We start from the raw sequence: 7,144 nt of genomic DNA, 5'->3' as shown, positions 1-7,144 counted from the left end.
TTTGGATTCCTAAGACGGCCCTTTCTTAGGGGTGTGTGTATGTGGGGTATAACTAGCCGCCTCCTTCGTCACCAGGAGCTCATCTTCAGGGTCTTCGCTTCCTGTTTGCTAGCTTTGGGTTTATGGACTCATTGTAGAAATTCCTGAGAGGGAAGCCTTTCTTTCTCTCTCTCTCTTTCTTTCTTGAGGTGTCCCGGTTCCTTCCACTCACAGTGCTGCTTAAACTGGGGTAACTCAAGCGACCTTCTTTATCCCTAATTCCTTTCTATATTAGGAAGAGAGTAGTCTGCCCAGGGCCCCCTCTTGTAATAGAGCTCCGAGTGTTTTAAATCAGACACTCGTGTTAAGCCTTCTGGTCTGGAGAACCTTCCTGTTTTTCTTTCTACTGACAAAGCCTGTCCCACTCATAGTGCATGCAGTGAGGACCCCCAGGCCCTCTTAGCAGGCAGGCCACCCTCCATATTGTGGAACTGACAGCTGGGAGGAAGGAGAGAAAGGAGCTCCCGAACAAAATAGCCACTTGAGCAAAACTCCCTCTCCGAGGGTACGGTTCTTGGGGACTGCTTGCCCTGATCTGAGCCAAGCGACACCTTTTATTTTCTACCCCTTCCCCCAACTTTATGAACACCGAGGTTGCAGTGGGAGAGCTGTAATTGATAAGAGTCCTCCAGGCAGTGGTTTTGGTTGGAATCCAGGCTGATTTTTTGCATGACCAGTAGAGAAATTCGCGAAGGTTCCTAAGACAAATCGAGTATTTAAAAAATGTTTTTAATTTTTGAGGGCTAATTTTGAGGGTGGGGGCGAGAGCCCAGTGTTGTAAATAGCTAATCCCCAGGGAGAGGGTGAGGGGGGGCGGTAGTGTGTGAAAGGCTGTTAACAAGTCCTGTCTCCTGTTTCTCTTTTCTGCTTTGCCCCCATCCCCCAACCATTTCCCCCGTTGCAGGATTTTGTTTATATAACTCAAGTTGTTTGTCTAGATTCTTCAAGTGAATTCCTTCTTTTATTTGTTGCTGTTTTTTATTTTTTATTTTTCCTAAACATAATGGTGGCTGTCAAAAACTTGTTAGGGAATTTGCTGAAGTTTTTTAAAAGTAGTTTTTGCATAGGATTTTAATTGGGGGATGGGAGGAAAGTTACCTAGACAAGAGTTTTCTTTTTTGTTTTTAAATTTTTTTTTTCCCACTAATCCATCTTTTCAGGAATAAGAACATGTTTTTTTCTCCTTGCCCAGGGGAGATCTGGCTAGAAATTAAGAATAGTGGTTAAACTCGCAAGTTTTAGGATTTGGAATCTACAATATAAGGGAAGGGCAATAGGAAGGACCAGAGTGCAGCCAGTAAGAAAGGGTATTATGCTAGATACACACCTAGGCACACGTGAAATCCACTCTTTCTGGGCTGTTTGTGGTTGTGATTGTTTTGTAAATGCATGAATGACAACAGAAATGCTGGCTTTTCTTACCGCAGGAAAACTTGTAACTATGGCTTTGTACATTCTACACAAAGCAGTTGGGGGGGGTGTTATTTTTGTTTAGAAACTAGGAAATGTCATGGTGCTAGACTTAGGAGTTATTTTTGTCTTGAATTGAGAGTTTGAGTGTTACCATCACACCTAATGCAAATTTCACCCTAATATATAATTGGGATGGAGTGGGGGAGAGAATTCCAGCTGTTTTTGATCGATGTCAGATCCTCAAATTACGTTCATACATAGATTTCTGAAAGATTGAGAATAAAGAGTGAGGCCTAACTTGACCTGGTGCCTTTTGCATACAGTGCCTTTTGTTCACGTAGTAGTTGTGGCATCTAGAATGATTACCGCATTTAGGAGTCTCGGTGTGGGGGGGTGGCTGGTGTGGGGGGGTGAGGGAGAGGGAAACAAAGAACAGCAGGGTGTCTCTTTTTCCCCCTCTCCCTAAGTGGCTTATTTCATAGCTTATTTTTAGTAGAAGATGAAGAAAGGCAAAGATGCATTGGCTTCTGTTCTTTCCCCACCTCCCCTGTTGACAAAAGAAAGCAGGGCTCTTTAAAATTGTAGATTTCTGAGATAAAAGGATAACAGTTTTGATTTGAAAGCTTGAGGCTACCTCTGCTTCAAGTTTATTTTCTGGTTTAATGTAGTTTGGGAGTTAAAATTTTTCGGATTTCCTTTTGTGTGTGTGTGTGTTTGCATTGTGGAGGTGAGAGATTTTATGGCCTCCTTTCTCAGTTGAATTCACATCAGTAGGCCCAAGTGGAGTTTACAATTTTGGGGTAAGGTATACTTAGTGAAAAATTTGAGAGTGAATTCCCCAGTCTGCTGCTAAGATGGGTACAATATCCTGTCAGTGCTGAGGGTTAAAAAACGAAAGGTGGTGGTAAGGAAGTAAAAAGAAAAGGTCTGAAGGAATGTCTGGTGCTTGTCTTCCTCCCTCGGTGATTTTGTTGGTGGAGGCTGATAGCCAGTTTCATCGATGTCTCCTTTTCAGCCCATTTTTGGCTGTCTTCTGGGCATAATTACACTACGAGGATTTACAGCCTGGCAGCAACCTATATTGTAGGAAAGTAGCGGTGTGGGGGTAGGGAGAGGAGAGGGTGTGTTACTAATTGGTCACTGCTTTCCAGCACCTTGCCAGACATAGTCTCCCTCAGAGCCAGTGATATTTCTTTTGTGATGGGGTAGGATAGCTGACTCCCAAGTTATGCAGGGAGTGAGTGTTTTGCACCAATGCACTTAATCTGCTGGGCGATTATGCTCTGAAACTCTGACTCATTCATTGTTTCTCTTCTGATCCTCAGCTGAGGGTTGTGCAAACCTCCACAGGAGCCTAGAAACTGATTTACATGACTTTCTGGTGCTGTGGAATAAAAAGCACTCGTCTTTAGCCTAGGTCCTGTAAAATGGTCCTGGATAGTGCAGCCATTTGCTTGCCAGAATCAGGTAGATTGCCAGCCTTGAGAGCAACACAGGACCAGCAACCTTTGAGGTTTCCATCGGCAACCACTGATTATTTAGATTGTCTGAGAACTGGGACTCTGGTGACCTTAAGCGTGATTTGCCCTAAAGGAATATTGGTTGAAGTTCTCCCTGGTGGAGGAACAAACAGCTCAGGTTACATGGGTTTCCGTGTTGGTGGGGGTGACTGTCTCGCCCTGTTGCACAGCTCTGGTGAGCCTTTTATCTGTGAACCAGTGCCCCTGCTGAAGGCTAGAGCTGCTTGTTTTGGAAAAGCGTATGCAGGCAAAAGGCCGCAGGCACAGCTCCTTGCAGCTCATTGGCTGCTCTGTTACTACCCGGAAAAGGAGGAGGGGTGGAGCTACCAAACAGCTGATGGGAGTGTGTGACAAGAGTGTGTTTACATACAAAAGAGGTGGGGGCTGGGGAGGCCTTGAGCTGCTGACAGAACCAAGGGTATTTTCAAGTGGTAAAAAAAGGAAAACCTGTACTCAGATTCAAGAAATGTTCAGAAAATTAAACTAGAAAACTGAATCTTATCATAATGGGGACTTGGCACACCTTCTATTGCTGTAATATTTGGAAATTTTAGTATACTATGACTTTTCAAAGATGTCTTTTCCAGGAGATCTCTGTAACAAAACAGGATATGCCGTTTTAAATGTCCTTAAGTGACTTACAGATGGGGTTAAAGATGTGGCAGGAATGGCCCTCCAACACTCTAAGCTTGTTAGAATTTCCAGAAAACCTGGTGGCTGCTGAAAGGCTTCAGAACTTTTCTGGAATAAGTTGAAACCTCTCAATATTTGTGCACCCTCTTTGTGTGAGGCACTGTGTGTCTGTGGAGGGGTTAGTGAGTTCACTTATGGAATTAGGTTTTAAATTGTTCCTTTAAACCAGGATGTTGGGTCAGCATTGTATGTTATACCTTGCTTTTTGAATACTTAATATTTTCAAAATTGATCCCCCCTTTTGCCAGCTGTGGTGTCTCACACCTTTAGTCCCATTAATTGGGAGGCAAAAGCAGGTGGATCTCATGGCCAGGGTTATATCGAGACCCTGTCTCAAACAACAACAAAACCTGATTTTTTTTTTTAAATGAAAAGTTAAAAAGTAATTTCATGTGACAATACTATATTTGGGCAGCCACATGCCCCCTTTTTTTTTTAAACAGTTAAAAGCATTGAAATGTGGAGACATTTATCTTAGACTTTAGCTTTGGCGTTTTTGCTGTTAATCAGCAGTTATTCTATCCCCAAGTTATTCATTGTTTAATTTGTGTTCAAAGTGTAGACAGTCTTTTAACCAGCCCTGTGTCCATTGGCAACCTGTGGTTGACCCCTCATTTCCTGTGGCTTCTCTCTTGCATTGGTGAGATGAAAGAATAATTTTATGGTCTTAAAGCTAAAAGTTGAAAACTTGGGAACTCCCAGTGTTTTGAATTTGTCTTCTCTGTGTAGATTTTGGTGACAGGGATTATTATAGAACTTATTTTGGTAAACCAAGAACCTCTGTGAGTTTTTCATTGAAGTTGTAAAATACAAACAGGCTTACAAATTCAGCTTATATGAAGGGAAAATCTTGTGCAGGTGTAAGAGACCCTTTCTCTCTGGGCGTGCGTTAAGGCAGCCTGGTGTGTTTGGATAATGTGACTCCCCTGCACCCTGACTGGTATTTACACACACATGCAGTTGGGAATCTCATTTAGCTTTAGCAGATTTATGGTTCCAAGAACCATTGGATTTCTTTAGATATGCAATTCAGATCCTATAATGCTTACAATGTAGTAGCTTTTTACCTGGAGACACAGAGAATCTGTGTTTTAATGAAACACTTTAATGAAAGACATAGTAGGGTTTTGAAAGTGTTATAATAAAGTAATTGGGGAAAATATAGGTTACAAAAAGGGAAAGAAAACAGCCACTCATGATCTTATCCTTTAAATAATAGTTTTTAAACTTGAGTGTGATCTTACTTACTTGGAGGGTTTGTTAAAACTGGTTCTGGATCCCACTGTGGCCTTCTTGCTTCAGGAGGTCTAGAGTGGGGTCTGGAAATGACTGTCGTTTGGAAGTCTTCCTCAAACCCTAGCCTGTGGCTGTCTCTTCTGAGGCATCTATTCTTTCCAGGATTTCTTGTTTCCAACGTCGTGACCATATTATATGTACCTGCTCGGTAACTGCTTTTCCCCTGTTAAAAATACTGGAAACCGGGCTGGTTAGAACTAGGCATTGGGCTCAGGGTTTTGTGCATGCTAGGCAAGGTCTGAAACACTGTACTTGTCTCCAGACATTTTTTTTTTTAAAGATATTTTTTTAAGGATTTATTTATTATTTATTTATTACAAGTACACTGTAGTTGTCTTCAGATGCCCCAGAAGAGGGTGTCAGATCTCATTACAGGTGGTTGTGAGCCACCATGTGGTTGCTGGGATTTGAACTCATGACCTTCAGAAGAGTAATTGTGCTCTTACCCGCTGAGCCATCTCACCAGCCCCGACCTTTTTGTTTTTTAAATGTTTAGATAAGGTACTTATTTTTAAAAAATTGTGTTTACTTGTATGTGTGTAAATCACATTTACAATTACCAAATATTCCACACATACCGAGGACTGTTTTTGGAAATTAGCTCTTTGTTTTTTTCTACCATGTGGTAGGATTTGAATTCAGGTGGTCAATTTTGTTGGCAAGTGCCTTTACCTATCAAACCACCTTGAAAGCCTGTTTGTTTTATTTTAAAATTTGAGACAGTCTCACTAAGTTATCCAGTCTGGTTTTGGACCAGCTCTGTAGCCTATGCAGGCCTTTACCTAGAAAGATCTTTCTGCCTCAGCTTATTGAGATGGTCTTGCTGGTATGTCCCTATAGGCCTGGTAAAATTTACATCTTGATCCTTAGTGTGCTTGGGTTAGTTATAGTTTTAAGTGGCTGCGAACATTTGTGTGGATGTGTACTTTTTGTTGGACTAAGAAATAACCCACACCATGTAGTAGCTATGTGGTTAAGTTTTTGCTTGAGACAGTTCAGTATATATCCCAGGCTGGCCTTGACTTCTTCTCCCTTGCCCCCTGCTTTAACCTTCCTAGTTTTAGGATTAAAGGTTGTGCCACCTTGCAAGGGTTTATGTTTTACTGTTTAGAAGATAATTCAAATATAACTTTTACTAATGATATCTCTTTCATACATAGATAAAACTCTGATGTTAAACTTTTGTTTCAATTAGGTATTTTAAATGACTCACATTAAATGACACCCTCCCACCCCCCGACCCCAGTGTGTCAAAGCCAGTGTTACAGCAACTCTCTCCCAATTGAAATTAGTGCTAAGCAGATGGCTCTGGGTAAAGTCTGTGAGAATCAGCGTTCTGATCCTTAGAACCAATTAAAAGCTGATGCTGTAGCATGAGTGTGTAATCCCTGTGCCCATATGACAAGGTGGGAAGTGAGGACAGAAGAATCCTGCAGGCCTGTGGGTGTGGATGCTTCTGTACACACACACACACACACACACACACACACACAGCACTTACATAAAACTGAAGAAAAGAAATAAGTGAGCTAAAAATTTTTTTATGAAGTATTTTGTTTTGTAGCCCATAAAGAAATGCAGTCATGCTGGGCGGTGGTGGCACATGCCTTTGATCCCAGCACTTGGGAGGCAGAGGCAAGCAGATTTCTGAGTTTGAGGCCAGCCTGGTCTACAGAGTAAGTTCCAGGACAGCCAGGGCTACACAGAGAAACCCTGTCTCAGAATAAAAAACCAAGGGAAAAAAAAAAAGAAATACAGTCATAACTTTTACTGACAGTATCTTTACAAAGGTCACCTTCTGTCTGCTGGGATTAAAGGCCCATGTCACTACTGGCCAGCTAAAGGTTTGTTTTTTATGTTTTGTTTTGTTTTGAGAGAGAGATGTTAATATTTTACTGTTGTAATAATAGTGTAAATGCCTGGGGCTGGTGAGATGGCTCAGCGAGTAAGAGCACTGACTGCTCTTCTGAAGGGTCCTGAGTTCAAATCCCAGAAACCACATGGTGGCTCACAACCACCTGTAATGAGATCTGATGCCCTCTTCTGGTGTGTCTGAAGACAGCTGCAGTGTACTTATGTATGATAATAAATAAATCTTTAAAAAAATAATGTAAATGCCATCACTTTGGAGGGATATAATGAAATCTATTACTTATATGCTTTGCTTTTTTTTTTTTTTTGGT

The 7,144-nt window shown here is 41.6% G+C and overlaps 1 protein-coding gene across 2 annotated transcripts in view; it reads left to right on the top strand.

The window, feature by feature from the left end:
• The window catches only part of Ube2h (ubiquitin conjugating enzyme E2 H), a 92,218-nt gene that overhangs the window by 699 nt on the left and 84,375 nt on the right, over positions 1-7,144 (top strand). The window lies entirely within an intron of this gene.

The sequence above is a fragment of the Mastomys coucha genome, unplaced genomic scaffold (assembly GCF_008632895.1).
Source record: "Mastomys coucha isolate ucsf_1 unplaced genomic scaffold, UCSF_Mcou_1 pScaffold20, whole genome shotgun sequence".
In the NCBI taxonomy this organism is placed as follows: domain Eukaryota; kingdom Metazoa; phylum Chordata; class Mammalia; order Rodentia; family Muridae; genus Mastomys; species Mastomys coucha.
Note: the sequence above shows the minus strand (reverse complement) of the source record. Positions and strands in the feature narration are given on the sequence as shown.